The sequence below is a fragment of the Bos mutus genome, chromosome 2, assembly GCF_027580195.1.
Source record: "Bos mutus isolate GX-2022 chromosome 2, NWIPB_WYAK_1.1, whole genome shotgun sequence".
Lineage (NCBI taxonomy): Eukaryota > Metazoa > Chordata > Mammalia > Artiodactyla > Bovidae > Bos > Bos mutus.
Genome location: NC_091618.1, coordinates 63,665,640 through 63,685,277, shown reverse-complemented (window position 1 = coordinate 63,685,277; position 19,638 = coordinate 63,665,640). Strand labels below are relative to the sequence as shown.

General features: G+C 45.8%; 1 pseudogene; it reads right to left on the bottom strand.

The window, feature by feature from the left end:
• Window positions 1–2,224: 2,224 nt before the first annotated feature.
• Window positions 2,225–5,079, bottom strand: LOC102283790 (T-complex protein 1 subunit zeta-like; annotated as a pseudogene).
• Window positions 5,080–19,638: the final 14,559 nt, after the last annotated feature.

The following is a 19,638-nucleotide window of genomic DNA, read 5'->3' as shown; positions in this document are numbered from 1 at the left end:
AACAGATAAGACTGTCATTTGTGGAAGCATTGACCAACTGCACGGAAACCCCAAGGAAATCAACAAGAAAATGCTGGACTTGGTAAGAAAACCATCAGCTTTCAAGATGAAAGACCAGCTTAGAAAAATTGGCAGAATTTCTTTATAGTAGTTGGTATTTTCCTTTCCTTTCCTCTCTACTTCTTTTCTTTTCCTTTCATTTTCTTTCCTTCAACAACTCTTTAAATGCATGAAACAAGTTTTAGCTCATGGGTCACACAAAAACAAACCATAATCTGAGTTTTACCTGCAGGCCACAGCTTGCTGTTCCTTACTAAGTAACTGCAGTGCTAGCCAGACAGAGAATCAAAATAAGATGCTATTCACAATATCATAGGAACTATGAATTATCTGGTCTTAACAAAAATGAACAAAAAACGAACAAGACTTTCTTAAGAATAGCCTCTCTACCAAAGGAAATTTTAAAAAAAATTTTAAAGTGAAGAAATGTTCTGTATTCATAAATGTTAATAGCATCCAAAGCAATCTATAAATTAAGAATTAACCTCAATAAAAAGAGATTAGGTTTCTCAAAGAAATCAACACATTCATTCCAAAGCTTATTTAGGATAATAAAGGTTCATGGATGATAAGTCTGTTTTGGGAAAGAATAGCAAAAAAATTTTTCTTAATTTTGTAGTTGTTGTTCATTAGCTCAGTTGAGTCCAACTCTTTGTGACCCCATGGACTGCAGCATGCCAGGCTTCTCTGTCCTTTGTTGATTTAGACCATTTTTAAAAAAGGTTTTATTGAATCTGTTACAATATTGCTTATGTTTTATGTTTTGATTTTTTTGGCCACAAGGCACGTGGACCAGGTATTGAACCCACACTCCCTGCACTGGAAGGTAAAATCTTAACCACTGTACCACTGGGGAAGTCCCAAGAATAGCAAAATTGAGTGTGAGGCAGACACTGCTTTTTTGATCTTCCAAGTTTTTGCTATGCCTTTTTCTTTTAGTAGAGAACTCTCAAATTTTGGTCCAGCACACGGTTGCCCAGAGACACCATATTTCACAGCATCACTTGTAGCCAGGTGTGGCTTGTCACAGTTCAGGATGTGAGCAGAGGTGGGAGCAGCTTCGGAGCTGTGTCCTGAACAGGATATCACTGCTAGAACAGTGAGTCTACCTGCCTCTGGCAGATGAGGATCACATCCAAGGGAAGAGGAGCACCAGAACTGATGGGGCCTGGGGATTTGGGTGATGTGCAGCAGAACTGCCTACCAGCTCGGACATTTACACAAAAGAGAATTGACTTACATCTTGCTAACCCTCTTGCCATTTGATCTCTGTTAATACAGCCAGATCAATATTCTAATTCATACAATGGGGTATTTGCTCTGTCAGATAATAAACCTACTACAGGTTATAGTAGTAAAAGGGGGTGCTGAAGCAGGAACACACACACAAAGACAATCGATCAGAGTGTAGAGCCCAGGAATAGTCCCATGAATATATAGAGACCAGATGGAGTGGTAAAGATGGCGATGCAGGATGATGGGGAAAGAACAGGCTTTAGTAGATTGTATTGCGACAACCAGATCTCCCTATGGAGAAAGATCAAGTTGTATTGCTACCCCAAACCACATACAAAAGTGGATTCCAGATAAACTGGAGATCTAAATATGGATGGTAAATTTATAAGATTAATTTATGAAAGTGTACAAAAATATTTTTGTGTGTCAGCTAGCATGGGAAGATACTACTGTATTTTTAAAAGAATTTTATATATACACAAAAGATGATAAGAACAGTATAGTGAACCCCCCTGTACTCAAGACATTATATTCAATAGTCAAAAACATTTTCCCGATTGTATTTCTGCTTCTCATGCAAAGAAGCAGAGGAAAATGTAATTTATATTCATGTACCCCAGGTTTATATTCAACCAGTATGTCCTGGTTAGTAAATTACTTTCATCTAGGTTAGTAAAGGGTTGCTATTCTGAGATCTTTGAACAATTTTGTTTCATCCACTTTGTTTTGTTGTATTTTATTTTTTTTTGTTTTTCAAGGAATATTTAATAACAAGGTAGATAACATATGCTTATCTAATATTTTTATATCACTGAGGGTAAAGCAAAATGTCCTCTTTACTGGGTAAGCATGACCTGCTGTATGTGGACACTGCAGTGCAATTTTAAAAATACTGTTAATTATAATTTCAGGACTTCAGAATCTGAATAGGTGCCAATGCTCTCTCCTTTTTTAATATGGGTGAAGAAAATTCTTTGAAGATCATTTGAAGCTTGGACCAAAATTCCATAGCTATATTATTAGGATCACTCTGTAGTCTTCAGGATTCAGATACAAGGGAAGCTCCAGTTCAACCTTTTAGAGAAGACATTCCAGCTCTCATGATCTCATCAACCAGGAGAATGTTGGTGGCAATCACAGTGCAGGAGTGAAGAAGCTGTTTCTTTACACAGTACTTATCCCATATGCCTGCTTCTGCTGCTACCATTGGTTCATCAGTGTTCAAGTCCACACCCACAAGCTGAGTGGATTCTGAATGTTCTGCTTGAATTTTAACTAGTGTTTCCTGAAGGTCAAAACCAGAGTTCTGAGCGAGAACCTTGGGAATAATGAGCAATGCATCAGCAAATGCTTGAACTCCAAGCTGGGCCCTGCCCTTTACACTGGGCATGTATTTAACCAGGGCTTCTGCCATTGCACTTCCACTGCGCCAGCACCTGGGACTAACAGCCATCATCAGTAGCATTTTAAACAGCCCTCAAGCCATCTCTTATGACATGTTCGATTTGAGTAAATGTGTGCTCATTTGGTCCTTTGATCAATAATGTGACAGAGCGAGGATTGTTACATCTCTCAATAAAGGTGAACTTCTCTTCTCCCAATGTATATTCATAGACAAGTCCTGCATGTCCCAAACAATCAGGATTTAGGTCATTAAGAGAATTTAGGGCTATCCCGCCACAAGCAAGAGTCAGCCTTTCCATGTTTCTCCTTTTAGCTCTGCGCAGAGCTATTATGCCTTCTTTGGCAAGAGCATCTAAGGAAAAGGGATCAATTCCCTTTTGACTAGTAACAACAAATCCTTTATCTGAATCAACACAGACTTTCTTTTTCAGGTCGATTATTTTTTTAACTCTGTCTTCGATGAATTTCCTTTCAGCTTTCACTAATTTCTCTCTCTCCTTTGTACTCTTGTAAAAAAAAAAAAAAAAGCCAGAATTCACTGCTGATTTTTCATATTCTAATGACACTTTGCACGTGAGGCTGTATGCATCTTCTATTCTCTTCTTCATATCAGGATGCCGTGCTCCATGGTCCAGAACAAGACCTCTGATTAAGCTTGTATCCATTTCAGATTTATGTTTCATCTCCATGACCTCAACCACGAAGAGGTCAATAGGTTCATCTTGTTTTTTAATGGCCAAAATGGAGTCCACTACGGTCTCTGTTAAGACATCAGCAAGTTCAGCATGAACTTTAGTACGTAGCGATGTTCTGGCTACATCTATAGGTGTTTCCTTGTGATTAGATTGACTAGTTTTCTGTGATTATGGTTTCAGTGTGTCTGCCTTCCGACGCCCTCTTGCAACACCTACCATCTTACTTGGGTTTCTCTTACCTTGGACGTGGGGTATCTCTTCACGGCTGCTCCAGCAAAGCGCAGCCGCTGCTCCTTACCTTGGAGGAAGGGTATCTCCTCAGGGCCGCACCTTCTGACCTTGAACGTGGAGTAGCTCCTCTCAGCCCTCCTGCGCCCGCGCAGCTGCTGCTCCTTAGATGTGGGGTTGCTCCTCCCGGCCGCCACCCCGGACCACAGGCATGGGGTAGATTCTCTTGGCCACGCTTCTGCGCGGTTGGCAGAAAGTGAAGAGGAACTAAAAAGCTTCTTGATGAAAGTGAAAGTGGAGAGTGTAAAAGTTGGCTTAAAGCTCAACATTCAGAAAACAAAGATCATGGCATCCGGTCCCATCACTTCATGGGAAATAGATGGGGAAACAGTGGAAACAGTGTCAGACTTTATTTTTTGGGGGCTCCAAAATCACTGCAGATGGTGATTGCAGCCATGAAATTAAAAGACGCTTACTCCTTGGAAGGAAAGTTATGACCAACCTAGATAGCATATTCAAAAGCACAGACATTACTTTGCCAACAAAGGTGTGTCTAGTCAAGGCTATGGTTTTTCCAGTGGTCATGTATGGATGTGAGAGTTGGACTGTGAAGAAAGCTGAGTGCCAAAGAATTGATGCTTTTGAACTGTGGTGTTGGAGAAGACTCTTGAGAGTCCCTTGGACTGCAAGGAGATCCAACCAGTCCATTCTAAAGGATATCAGTCCTGGGTGTTCATTGGAAGGACTGATGCTGAAGCTGAAACTCCAGTACTTTGGCCACCTCAAGTGAAGAGTTGACTCACTGGAAAAGACTCTGATGCTTTGAGGGACTGGGGGCAGGAGGAGAAGGGGATGACAGAGGATGAGATGGCTGGATGGCATCACTGACTCGATGGACGTGAGTCTGAGTGAACTCCGGGAGTTGGTGATGGACAGGGAGGCCTGGCGTGCTGCAATTCGTGGGGTCTCAAAGAGCCGGACACGACTGAGCGACTGAACTGAACTGAACTGACAAGTGTTTCCCTGTCCATCTCTTTGCTTACTTTGACTTGTTCCAAAAACTGAAGTGCCTTTTCCTTTGCAGCTTCAAATCCTTCTGTAATTATTCTGGGATAAAGACCTTCAGAAATGGAGAGATCCGCCTGCTTCAGCAGCTCTCCAATGATGAGGACGCTGGAAGCGGTACCAGCACCAGTTCTGTCATCCTGGGCTGTTGCTACTTTGGCTATTAAGGAGGCTGTTGGGTGTTGAATTTACACTTCATGAAGCAGCCCATTTCCATCTTTAGTGAGTTTGATGGCTCCAGCACCAGAAACAAGCATCTTCATGGTGCCCTTAGGCCCCAAGTTGGTCCTCAGCACCTCCTGCAGCCCTGGGCTGCACTGATGTTGACCGCCAACGCTGCCTGGGCTCAGGCCACCTCGGCCTTGGGGTTCAGCATCTTCATGGCCGCCATAGCTGACCCAGCAGAGGAAGATAAGGGGACGTGGTGTGGCGAAAAGCACTGAGCCAGTTCAGCGTGGCTGGGAGTTGTTGTATTTTAAAGCAAACCCGAGACATCATATTATTTCACCCATAAAGAAAGTGAAAATGCTTGTCGCTTAGTTGTGTCTGACTCTAAGCATCCCCACGGACTGTACACTGCCAGGCTCTTCTGTCCATGGAACTCTCCAGGCAAGAATACTGGAGTGGGTTGCCATTCCCTTCTCCAGGGGATCTTTCTGACACAGGCATATTCTTTACTATCTGAGCCTCCAGGGAAGCCCTTTCACCCCTATAAGTACTTAAATATTCACCTCTAACATATAGACTTAAAAAATTATAACCACAGTACCAGGGTCACACTGAACAAAATTCATAATTATTTCTTAATAATTTTATGTCATATTTAATTTGTGTTCAAATGATAAAGACTTTTAAAAACAAGACCTAAAAAGCACAGACCAAAGGCCAAAAGAGAAAAGATGACACTATCAAAATTAAAGTTTTATATTCACAAAGAATATCAAAGGTTCATGGTAGGTTAGGAAAATCAACACAGAATTCATATCTAGAGTTGCTCTATTCAAAGTGTGTGCTGGTCTGTAAGTGATGAACTTGCATCAGAATATCAATCAATTGTGATCACTAAGCATACTGCTTAGATTAGCTGAGATGTTTCTGTCTTATAGCAAGAATTTTTTTTTTAAATTTTTTATTGAATTATATTTGATTTACAGTGTATTAATTTCCACCGCATAGCAAAGTGGCTCAGTTATGCATACATACATACGTGTATGCATGTATTATTTTTCATATTCTTTTCCATTATGGTTTATCACAGGATATTGAACACAGTTCCCTGTGCTCTACACTAGGACCTTGTTTATCCATCTTCTATATAATATTATAGTTTGCATCTGCTAATCCCAAACTCCCAATCCTTCCCTTCCTCACCCCCCTCCGCCTTGGCGACCACAACGCTGTTCTCTAGGTCTCGAGTCTGTTTCTGTTTTGTTTTGTAGACAGGTTCGTTTGTGTCATATCCTAGATCCCACACATAAGTGATAACATATGGTATGTGTCTTTGTCTGATTTATTTCATTTAGGATAATAATCTCTAGGTCCATCCACGTTGCTGCAAATGGCATTATTTCTTTTTATGGCTGAGTAATATTCTGTTGTACGTTTGCACCACACTCTCTTTATCCATTAGTCTGTCAGTGGACATTCCGGCTGTTTCCATACCTTGCCCGCAGTAAACAGTGTATAGCAAGACTTTCTTGATGGAAGAGGAGTGCTTTCATTTAACCAACATTTCTTGGGTAGGCAGTGGGTCCCCATTTTGAGTGGCACTGATTGAGACTATTCAAATAATTCCAAATCAACAAGATAAAGACAGAAAAGCCAACAGAAAAATGGGCAAGGGCTATGAATAGGCAATCCTCAGAAGAGAATTCTCAAATGATTGAAGCAGATGTGAAGAGATGCTCCAGCTCACTGGTAATGGGTGAGATTAAAATCAACACAAGGAGTCATCAGAATGGCAGATTAGAGGTGTGGGTAATGAATGCCAGGTGTGGACAGGTATGTGGGGAGATAAAGACTCTGTGCACTGCCTAGTGTAGGATGTTAACAGGTATAGCTAGCCTGGAAAATATTCTTTATTTTAGTTAAATAAGCACATGCTTTTTGGCTCAGGATTCCACTCCTGGGTTTGTATCCCAGAAGCTGCTTCCAACAGGACCCTGAAGGAGAATGTTCACAGAGGTATTGGTTATGGAGACTAGAAGCTGCCAGTGACCCAGGTGCCTTCTGAGGGCCTGGGTACCATGCAAATGAATGTTTTCTTCAGAGTATGGATAAGGTGTATTTACAGAACAAGGAGGAGCCTTGAGTCATATGCCAAGCCCAAAAGAGCAGAGAGAGAAGGAAATTGATCACACTATTCTACTGATTCTCAAACTTTCATCTTAGATTCTCTTAAAAAGTTTTGAAGATTCCAAAGAGTTTTTGTCTATATGTGTTATATCTACCTACATTTATCATATAGAAACTTAAAATTTAAAACAAGGTGTGGATTCATTAAAAAACAAATGTCCATGTATATAAATATTTTATGAAAAGCAGTTTTATTTTCCAAAGTAAAAAATACAGTGAGAAGTGGCATTGTTGAACATTTTTGCAAATCTTTTGAACACCCACCTGGATAAAAGACAGCTGGATTCTCATATCTGCTTCTGGATTCATTTTGTTGTGATATAACACATCCTGTAAGCTCTGGAGAACTCCAGTGTACATTCAGGAGAGATCAAGATGAAAAAGGCCAAGAGTATCTTAGTATTGTCATGAAAAGTATGTCAACCTGAGCCACACTTTGAGAATTTCTGTATTACAACATCTGTGTCTATGAACAACACATACAGACCCAGATAATTTCACTACACATTTTACTTTTTAGGCACATTCAAAGCTGTACATCAAATCTATTGGGTTAATGCTTGTGGGGTACAAGAGGGGAGTGGGAGGCGCTTGGGGAAAAAGGAAAAAATAAGACAAAACGAAGCACTGAAATTAAACTCAGGTCTCCATGCCTGCACGTGAAGAATAAAAATGATGAAAAACAAAATGAAATAAGAAGACAGTCTGATGTAGGTGCTAAGGACAGCCTGACTGGTCGGGGTCTGTGAGGAGGCAGGGAGGCTGGTGTGTGTGTGTGTGTGTGTGTGTGTGTGTGTATGCACGCATGGGGGTTAGAAGTGATGAGGTCTAATGGGAGCAGAGACATGAATTCATCTGGACCCAAATCCAGGATATTCAGGGATAAGAGGGAGGAGATGCAGCTTCTGCCACATCCCTCTCCTCTCCCCAACACCCTCCAAGCTCCAGGTGAGGACCCTTCTCCCCTTAGACAAAGTCTGCCTCCTGGTTTGAGGCTGGGCCAGTATGGAGAGGTCTACAGTCCTGCCCACAGCCCACTGCTACAGCACTACAGACCCGACTGCAGGGCTGAGGGGAGATGCTCTGGGTGACCCCAAAGGCCCTTCCAGACCTCTAGGCCTTGACATCAGGATCATTTGGTGGCCACAGCTCTGAGCTACACAGCTCTCAACTCCTCCCTCCTGGCTTCTGCCCTGCCAGGTACAGCTCTGCAGGTGGTGGGCACCTTATACCACAGTGTCAGCTGGGAGCAGTGCCCTCCCTGAAGGACCTTCCCGCTTGCCTCAAAGCAGGGCCACAGGCTGCATCCAGTCCCCTTGAGGACATCCAGCCTCCCCTTCCCCTGCTGGGCACTCAGGAGTAGGAAGAACTCACCTGAAAGTCTCTGGCCAATGACAACCACAGTTGGCCAGCTAGCTCACAGGTGGCTGGCTCTGCCTGCCCATCCTCTTTAAGATGGTAGGTGTCCTGGGGAGGGCTTCTGTGGACACCCCTTTGTGTCCTATTCAGCCTTTGCCCTGTCTTCACCAATTGCCCTATGGGCTCTTTGTCACTTTGTCCAAGTGTCCGCCCACAGGTGTGTCCCCTGACTGCACTGTAAGCAATTGAGATCAGGGACATTCTTCCTTCTTTCCTGTGTTCCCAGGGCTGGGCACTCAGGAGGGACTTGGCATTTGAGAAAAGAATGAGAAGTAAAGTCCTGTGCAGGAGTGTGGCTGCAAGAGGCCAGGGGTGAGGGATGGGGTGGTTAGGAAGGAGGATGGCTACTTCTGGTCACATTCCCGCTTCTACCATGGCCAGGGGCTCTGCCTCCCCCCGCTCCCCTCCTGTGATGGTCAGCACTCTTCCTGCCTGTGTCCTTTAATCAGAGGTATGTTGCTGTTGTGTTAGTCGCTCAGTCATGTCTGACTCATTGTGATCCCATGGACTATAGATGACCATGCTCCTCTGTCCATGGAATTCTCCAGGCAAGAATTCTGGAGTGGGTAGTCATTCCCTTCTCCAGGGGACCTTCCCGACCCAGGGATCAAACTCGGGTTTCCCGCATTGCAGGCCGATTCTTTACCACTGAGCCAGCAGGGTAGGAAGTATGAAGCATTCCAAACAGGCAGAAAAGTCAACAGTTGTCATGAATATAATTAACACTCACGGACCCCAGGCTTGTATTCAGCTGAGATGGCCCTGTCATTAAAATATATTCAGACAGGTTGGGAAATGAGCTGTTCTCCTGAGTTCTCAAACTTGCTCCTTCCACCCTCCTCCCAAGACATCTCCGCCACCAGCAATTAAAGGGTTAGTGTGGGCCCAGCCCAGGGGTGGGGTGTGCAGAGCTGGGTGCCAGGATCTTAGCCGTTCTTCTAGATCCCCAACATCTCCCTGGAGGATCCACTTCTCAGCTTTGTCACAGGCGAACATATTTTCTTATTTATTTCAGATTTTCCTTAAAGAAATAAAACAACAGGGAATCTGGAAGCTCCTGGTGGACCCCTCCCCCTCCCATCTCCACCATAATGAATTTGTTGCTTTTCATTCCCTTGCATGTGGTCGTATTTTTGCTATAGAGATAAAGTATCCGTCAACAAAATATTGTACTGTTTTGCATAACTTCGAGCTTTATATAAATGCTACCAAGCTGTCCACATCCTTCTGCAACATGCTTTTGTGCCCAACGTTGTTTGGAGAGGGTCCGCGTCGACACACGTAGCTCTCTGCGTTCTTCCTCACTGCTGAGGTGCAGTCATGCCACTGGATGACTAGACTGTGATTTGGAAAATCTACTTTTTTCTTATGAGGATTGGGGTTGTTTCCAATGGTTTGCTTTTGGCAAACTGTGGCAGAATAAACATCCTCGTGCATATCTTTTGGTGCACACGTGCATAGATTTCCGTTGGATATGGTTCCAGTTATCTGTGGCTGCAAAACAAACCCCCAAATGTAGTGACTTTACACTAACAACCATTTCATCAGATGCGGTGTGTCAGGAATTAGGGGCAGGGCTCTGGGAACCCTCTGTGCTGGCCTGGATGGTGGTTTGGCGGGGGACAGATGGACGACTGAGTATCTCTCTGGTCTCTCCAGCGTGGAGGTATTAGGGTCTTCAGAATACTTACCTAGTGGCTCAGATTCTCAGGAATGAGTGTCCTGGCCAGTAGGGCAGAAGCTGTGTGGCCTCTTGTGTCACCTAGCCTCACCTCCACTGAGCTCATTGACTGCCGTGGCCCCAGAGCCACCAAGACTTCAGGGGATGGACCCTACCTGTGGGTACAGGCATGGCAAGCAATTTTCAGCCATTCTTAAAACAATGTCACATACCCAGGGGCAGAGCTATGTGCTGGGGGTCTGTGTGCCTTCAACTAACTGCACTGGGCTTTGCCAAGTTACCCTCCCAGGTGAGGGCACAGCCTGGTGTGGGAGTTCCTAGTTCTCTGCATGCTCATCAAGACTTCCTAGTGTCAGAACTTTTATTTTTTGAGACATGGTACCATACTATGGTTTCAATTGATTTCTTTAACTGTAATCATAAGATAGCATGCTTAGTAACGACACCGAATACCTCTTCATACATTTATTAGCCACTCAAGTTTTCTTTTCTCCAAAATGCCTGTTCCTGTCACTTGCATGTTTTTTTGCTTGGATAGTCTGTTTTCCTCCAATGTATTTGTAGGCATTCTTTTTGGAAGCTGTACCATGCAGCGTGTGGAACTTCCCTGACCAAGGGTCGAACCCCTGTCCCCTGTACTGGAAGCACAGAGTCTTAACCACTGGGCCACCAGGGAAGTCCTTGTAAGTATTCTTGACAGTACTTAGATACTAATCCTTCGGCAGACATAGGCATACATATGTTTGTGGCTTATCTACTCGCTTATAAAAATGTCATTTTTTGGATAGACGACTTTTTCATTTTAACGTAGTTAAATTGGTCATTCTTTTTCTTTACGGCCTGTGCTTTGTGTGTCTCAACAAGCCAGGCATACCCTGTGCTTACACCTCAATTGCCTGAGCTCAGTGGCCTGGCTGGATTCTGTCTGTCCCTCCACCAAGCCCCTCTGACCCTCACACCTTCCTTCCTATGTCCCCAGCACATGGGGATGCCTCTCCTCCTGCTACCAACCAGGAAGGTTCCTGGCCTTCCTTAATCAATAGAAATTGATCAGAGACCAGGAAAGAGACTCAGGCAAGGCTTTACTGGGGGGAGTGAGAACAAGTAACAGATTCCCTTGCTTGCTCACTAAGGGAGGGTGAGCTGGTTCCTCATATGGGGTGAGGATAGCAGTGTGTCCAAGGGTCAGGCCAAAGGAGTGGCTTAGGGAGTTTGCCCATTCCTTTGTTTGGTGTTGAATGCGAGGGGCATGCTCATGGGCGGTAACCTGCTTTTTACTCCTGACCCCCTATTTTTGCTTCTGGATCCTCAGAGTAGCAGTTGGGTTTTGTTTTTTGTTTTATTTTTTGGTCTTTTTTGTATCTTTTTGTTCATTATTTGCCTGAACCCTGCACATGCACACAGCTACTTTTAGTCCATCATAGTTTCTTTGTATTTTGTTGCTGGAGGAGACTTGTGTTCAGGTACAAGCACTGAAGCAAAAGGTCCCAGATCCCAGGTCCCAGTCTGTCTCACACCAAGTGGGCCATGAATACCCTACCTGCCCTTGAAAGTCTCCCCAGACCCTGTCCCTCTCAGCGTTTCCCCAGGGGCTTCCTCTGTCCCGCCTTCCTTGCTCTACTCCAGGCCCCCTGGTGCCTATTTTAGCTTCTTTTTATTTCCTGGAGCTCTGCACTGATCTGCATTTGTAAGCCTGGAGTTTTACAGGAAAGGTGGTTCCTGAGTTTGGCTGCAGAGGCCTAGGGTTCTATGTTCCCGAAGTGTCATCAACAGAAACATCAAAAATTTAACAAGATTCACAAAACACACTATTCGAACAATGAAAAAAATTATATCACACAATATTAAAATAATAGCATAATTTATTAGTAATCACTCTGAGACACACCACCAAGAAAGGATACAGTGCAAAGCAATACTTAAGTAAAAACACCAAATCACACTCAGTCTCCTTTGACACTGAACTCCGGGATGATTAACTGAAACTTGGCATTTCTTCTCATATGCAGATCAGGAGGCAACAGTTAGAAATGGACATGGAACAACAGACTGGTTCCAGATAGGAAAAGCAGTATGTCAAGGCTGTATACTGTCACCCTGCTTATTTAACTTACATGCAGAGTACATCATGAGAAACTCTGGGCCGGAAGAAGCACAAGCTGGAATCAAGATTGCCGAGAGAAATATCAATAACCTCAGATATGCAGATGACACCACCCTTTGGCAGAAAGTGAAGAGGAACTAAAAAGCCTCTTGATGAAAGTGAAAGAGGAGAGTGAAAAAGTTGGCTTAAAGCTCAACATTCAGAAAACGAAGATCATGGCATCTGGTCCCATGGGACATAGATGGGGAAACAGTGGAAACAGTGTCAGACTTTATTTTTTTGGGCTCCAGAATCACTTCAGATAGTGACTGCAGCCATGAAATTAAAAGACACTTACTCTTTGGAAGAAAAGTTATGACCAACTAGATAGCATATTGAAAAGCAGAGACATTATTTTGCCAACAAAGGTCCGTCTAGTCAAGGCTATGGTTTTTCCTGTGGTCATGTATGGATGTGAGAGATGGACTGTGAAGAAAGCTGAGCGTAGAAGAATAGATGCTTTTGAACTGTGGTGTTGGAGAAGACTCTTGAGAGTCCCTTGGACTGCAAGGAGATCCAACCAGTCCATTCTAAAGGAGATCAGCCCTGGGTGTTCTTTGGAAGGAATGATGCTAAAGCTGAAACTCCAGTACTTTGGCCACCTGATGCGAAGAGTTGACTCATTGGAAAAGACTCTGATGCTGGGAGGGATTGGGGGCAGGAGGAGAAGGGGATGACAGAGGATGAGGTGGCTGGATGGCATCACCAACTCGATGGACATGAGTTTGAGTGAACTCCGGGAGTTGCAAAGAGTCGGACATGACTGAGCAACTGAACTGAACTGAACTGAGAGGGAAAGCATGCCCCTTTGAGCTTCTGGGGTCAATGCCGGGGCCCTTCTTCACAGCTTCCCCCTGTGGGGCAGTTCTGGACATTTCTGGCCATGCCAGGAGCAGCTGGCTCCCTGGGTACAGATACAGCACTGTGCTGTATGATCCATCACTCCTAGCCCATTCTGGGCACTTAACTGCACCTGGATCCACACTTACCTGAGCACTGCACCAAGTCCACATCATCTTCCAGGGGAGATGGTGGCAGCAGAAGAAGATGAGGATGTGCTGACCTCTCCTTGGAGGCTGGGGGTCAGGGAGTGAGGGATAGGGTAGCCTCCACTAGGCAGGGATATGGGGGCGGGAAGTGGAGAGTGTTTTCAGAGGTCCATGGAATATCCAGAGGTCAAGGAGAAGAAGACATTGGTGCTGCTAGGCAGGAAGGGCAGGAGGAGAGAAGCAAAGATGAAGGAGGCTCAGCTGGCCCTGCAGGAGGATTTTGAGAAGGGCTGGGCAGGCTGTCAGTGCCCAGAAAGAGGTCTGTCCTCCCCACATCCAGGCTCTGGTCCTTTTGTGCCCGTTCGTGACTTCTTCCTTAGGTTTTATGAAAAGTAAGCTTGTTTTGGAGAAGGCAATGGCACCCCACTCCAGTACTTTTGCCTGGAAAATCCCATGGATGGAGGAGCCTGGTAGGCTGCAGTCCATGGGGTCTCAAAGAGTTGGACACGACTGAGCGGCTTCACTTTCACTTTTCACTTTCATGCATTGGAGAATGAAATGACAACCCACTCCAGTGTTCTTGCCTGGAGAATCCCAGGGACAGGGGAGCCTGGTGGGCTGCCATCTATGGGGTCGCATAGAGTTGGACACGACTGAAGTGACTCAGCAGCAAGCTTGTTTTACTTAAATATAAGAGTGATTAGAACAATGACCAGCAATTTAAGTGAGGTGGTTTTTTTTTTCCCATTAAAAACAAATACCAATTACTCGAGAGAGATAATTGGGGCAGGTTATGTTTCTTATTTGATAGAAGGGGAAACTGAGCCCCAAGGACTAGAGGGCACCCTTCAGGGAGATTGGAAGCCGTTCTCAGGGCTGGCCTGGAGAACTTTCCCACGAGGCAGGGTGGGAAAGCACTCTTGCCCGAAGTGGATGCCAAGCAGGGGTGAGCTTCCATGTGACTCCTGCCGTGATAACACAGTGTGACACCCGGCTTCTGGCAGCAGAAAAGCTGAGAGCAGAGGGAGGGGCTGTAAGCCAGTTCCCAGCAAGGCTGGCTGTTTCCATTCCCCAGTCTCCACCAGGAGGGTGAGGCTGGCCTTGAGATGGCAGAGCTGGGGAGGGGAGACACCCACATCCTCCCAGCTCAAGGGGCTTTCCCTGACACCCCCTTCCCATTGCTACCTTCCCCCTGCAGGGGAGTGGGGGGTCATCTGATGCAGTTACTCCCACAGGCTACTCAGATGGCAGAGAGGCCCTTCCCACGGCATCTGAGATTTAAAAGTGGGTTGGATGAAGGCAGTGCTTACCCTGAAGAAATGAACTGGGAACTGTGGAATTTCAGGCATCAGCAGGAGGCCTAAAGGGCAGGGGGTGAGGTGGGATTGGGGATGGGTTTCTGGTTACCTATCAACATCATTCAAATTCCTGATTCCTGCCCTCCTGGCAGACACCAGGGGGAAAATGAGCTATTATTAATAGCTTCAGGCATCAGCCCATTCTCTGCAGCCACCTATACCAACACATTTCAATAAATTGAAATAAATTCAATTTATTATTTTTTTCATTCTGCACCCACCCATCCATCCACTCATCTGTCTGTTGGATTCACGTTCATCAAGGGGCAGTCTGTGTTTGCAGTCCCCAGGTCCCGCACTCACAGGATGGTTGCCCTTGTGCAGATCGCTTCACTTCTGTGTCCTCAGTTTCAGCAAGTGTACACAGGAATGACAAGTGTACCGACTTCACAGAACCTGCTGTGAGACTCAGGTGAAACATACCCAGCACACGCACACATTATTTTATGTGTTAGCACTTTTTTGTAAATTGTTTTTCAATTCACTCATTTATTCAATTTCTCTATTTACTCATTCGTTTATTCATAATCACTGCCTTAGTCCCAGGAAATGAACTTGATTTTCTTCTTAGTTTTTCTTTTTCATAGCTTCTCATCTCTGCGCTTTGGTTGGAGGATGGGGGCTCTTCCTAGAAAATCGATCCTAGAAGCTGATCCTGGACACCAGGTATTTTTTGTTTTTAATTTATCAATTCACAGTGTTGTGTTAATTTCTGCTGTACAACTGAGTGATTCAGTTAGTACACATATATACATTCTTTTTCATATTCTTTTCCGTTAGTGATATTCCATGTATTATACAGTAGGACCTTGTTGCTTATCCATCCTATATATTGGATATTGGAAGTCATATTTTAAGAGAGACCAGAAGAGGGGAGGACCCTCCCAGCAAACTCCCAGAATCCTTCCCACCAGGCTTGCTTGTTGATCAGCTTGAGGCTTCTCCTGGGTTCCTGGGTCCCATGTACCTACCTTGCCCAGTCCTTTCCAATGGACAGAAATCTAAAGGCAAGAAGGACCAGAGAGAGTACCAGCCTCTTCTCTTTTCCTAGACCTTCTCTGATTTAATATTCCTTATAGCCTTTAGAAGTATAGGACTAGTTCCATTTTGTGATAAGAAAACTGAAGTTCAGAGAGGTGATGAGACTTGCCCCAGGTTGCACAGCAAACAAATTGCAGAGTTGGGATGCACACCTGGGCTTAGTAGGTTGCAAATCTCAATGCCCTCCCCTAACTGCAAAGCCCTAAATTCTCTGTTGGAGGATAGGTGCTCAGAGTTGAGTGTCTTGGCTGTGGCTCCTCTATTTTCACCCTATCAACCCCTCAGTTCCCTCGCTGCTGAGTCTACGCATCCCCCTTGACCCGCCCTCGCCTGAAGTCCCAAGAGCTGCTGGAAATCTGCAACAGTTTCAACTGGAGTGGGAAGGCGCCTGACTCTGGACTCTCCTGGGAGAGCAAGGGCACTGTGGTTCCCACCAGGGGGGTGAGGACGGCCAGCTAGACTGAGATGCCAGCTCAGGGTCTGGAGATGTGGTCTCCCTGTTTCCCCTGCCAGTCCAGGGTGTGAGGACCTTCTCCCAACCTCCCGACTATAGCAAAAACAGGCACACAGTCTGCCCTGTCCTTGCCAGGCTGGAACCTGGCCTCAGGCCCAGGCAGATACAGGACTCTGAGAGCTCAGGAGTCACTGTCTCTCATCATCTTCCAGCCTGGGGCAGCATCCCTGTGTCAGCTCAACTCAGTTCCACCCATTCCACTTGTATTTCTGGAGCTCCATTCACACGCCAGCCCTGTGCCAGGTACAGATGTCATCTGGCCCTTGGGGGATTGACTTCATCCCTGTGCCCACAGGAGGCCGCAGCTTATCCACTGTGTACTCAAGAGCAGGGCTGTCCAAGGGGCGGCAGTCCAGAGAGGCGCAGGGAGCACCAAGTGGCGCATCCAGGATGAGGTAGGCCTCATTCATTGCACAGGGCATTTCAGCACCCACACTGCAAGGTGACAGGCTGGGGCTGCAGTGGGGTTGGGGCTCTGCATCCAGGCTGGAAAAATGAAGCTGGTATCACAGACAACTCCATGGCAATGACTAAACAGCCGCCCCCAACGCACACACACACACACACACACACACCTGCCTCTACATGCGTCTTGCTTCTAAAATAATCTGCTTCAGTGTGACAACAAATACGGTGCCAACACCCCAAATACCCATCATTAGGAGAATGAGTGGTACCATGCTCACGATGAAATACCACAAAGCAGTAAAAAAGAACAAACTATTGTTGCACAGAACAACAGGAGGGAATCTCACAGCCATCACCGTGGGCCATGGCCCAGATACATGTACCCGCTGTTCTGATTCTATCTGTACAAATTCAAGAACAGATAACCAGGATGTGATGATGGAGGTGGGAAGAGTGGGCATCTTTGAGGGGGATGTCTGAACTGGGAAGGCACATGGTGGGGAACTTTCTGGCTACTTGGGTGTAATCGTATGAGAAAATATTGTTTACTTCATAGTATGCACTTTAATGTACGTTGTTGTTCTTCAGTCATTAAGTCGTGTCCAACTCTTTGTGACCCCATGGACCGCAGCATGCAGTCCTTCACTATCTCCTGGAGTTTGCTCAAACTCATGTCCATTAAATCAATGATGCCATCCAACCATCTCTTCCTCTGTTTCCCCTTTCTCCTTCTGCTCTCAATCTTTCCAAGCATCAAGGTCTTTTCCAATGAATTGGCTCTTCCCATTAGGTGGTCAAAGTATTGGAGCTTCAGCTTCAGCATCAGTCCTTCCAATGGATATTCAGAATTGATTTCCTTTAGGGTTGGCTGCTTTGATCTCCTAGGTAACATATGCTATTATATCTTAATTAAAAAGCAAAGACACCCACCCCCACCCCTGCCAAGCAACCTAGTAGAAAGTGACAGTGGACCTCTGCTGTGTCTCAGCTTCTCAGAATCCCTTCTAATCACCAGGTCTGCAATTTTCTTTGGGGAATACCTACCCCACCCCCACCCCCGGTGTACACAACCTCAGGGCAGCCATGTGACTGTATGTTGCCAACTGGACACTCCCTCTTGGAACGTGCATTTGGGGCAGAGGAAAGAGAAAGACTCCAAATGGTAGGAGTTCACTGGCTGCAGAGGCTGTCTGTCAGTTGGTCCTGCTCTTGGACACCCATGGAGGCTGCAGGTGGGTCTGCTGGACCCCCAGCCTTCTCTCCATCCTGGGGGCCCCATGATCTTACAACCAACTATATATGGTGGAGGTCAGTTTTAGAAAACTGCCCCAGTGGTACCTGCACCAACTTTACACAAGCACAAAGCCTTGGGGGGCCTGGGATAAAGATGGGGGCCCCAACTCTATTCTGTAGCCTTTGGGTCACTGTTCATTGAGGAAGGAAATCAGGGCCCCTCTGAGCTGCTCACCCAGGATCTCACCTAACCTTCAAGGGTCTACAGCATGAGTGAGAAAGAAGCCTTTGCTATTGAAAATGTTCCTGTGCAGCCCTGGGCATGGAAGCCTTTCTGTATCCCAGTTTCTTATTTATAAGGAACAGACTCCAGACTCCATGACATTCCCTGAGTCCCAATGGGCAGATTAGGACAGTTACTAATCAGGGAAGGGATGCAGGGACAAGGGAAGAACAGCCAAGAAGTAAGAGTGCAACCTTGGGACTGGGTCCTGGTTTCCCCTCAAGGAATACTCCTGACAATAACTTTGAGCTCTTTTACAAAGCTAAAACCCCTGACAAAAGAAAGATGTTAGCATTCTCCATTCCAGACAGAAGGTCACAGTTTGAGAGTCTCAAGAACCATGGAAACTTATCAGGAGATCACATGAGGTCTCCAGATTAAAGGAGTGCAGGCACTGCACACACCCTGATCCTTATCAGCAGCTCTGCCCTTGAACCATTTCTATAAAACTCCTCACCAAATCCTCCCAGGGTTGGATATAGTTTTTGAGGGTACAAGTCCACTGTGTCTGCTTTTGCCTGGCAAAGCAATAAAGGTCTTTTCTACTTCACCCCAAACTCTGTCTCTGGGATTCAATTCAGCACTGATGCACAGAGGCCAAGTTTTCGGCATCACTGTTATAAGCATCTTAGATCTGTGGGTGGTTTGCTACATGGCTGGTCTGACTGTGCCAACAGCCACAACTTGGAATCTCCAGTCCAGACCTCTTTTCTGGATCCCATGGCAATTCCCAAAAGAGCATCTCCATGCTGAGGCCCTCCTGCTCTCTTCCTTTTGCCTGCACTTCAAGCACTGCCCAGCCATCCAGGTGAAGGACACATAGCCTTCCTCCCTTTTAAGCCAGAATCCTTGCACCACCCTCACACCTCCAACCTCCTTAATCCCGCCGTCCCCTCCCTCCTAAGGCAACGTGGGTCCTGAGCAGCCTGGCCCCCTTTCACTCTCAATCCTCATTATCCAGCCCCCTTATACCTATCGTCTCTCAATTCAATGGCTACCACTTCTCTTGGCCCAGTTCATTGCCCACACCTGCACTCTCCCTCTCAGCCAGAGTGGGCTTTGGAAAATTAAAATCTAATTATGCCCCTGCCTGTCTAGTTCCCCTCAGTGGGCACCCTTTGCTTCCAAGGCCCCCTTTGCTCATGCAGGTGTCTCCAGCCACCCTCTGGCCACATGGGTCCTCTTTTGGTTCTGTCTCCTGGCCTAGGAGCACCCATATGAACTGTGTCATTTATATTTGGATGTGTTGAAATCTGGGGCCTTGCCAGCCCTAGAAGGACTGCCCGTCTCAGGATAATTCCTAAGGATGGTAAACAAAAGCGAGTGTGCCTTTCAAGTACAAACCAACAATCTTATATGGGCCACTGTTCTCCTGCCTTGATCACCCCAGGGCCAGGTACCAGGTAACAAGGGCCAGCCCCTGTGCCCAGAGCCCACTGAAAGCATTCAAACTAGCCAGTCCTAAGTCTGCTGACCCTGCCTCATCCATTCCATTGCATGGAAACCACAGTCGAGATTCTTGTTCG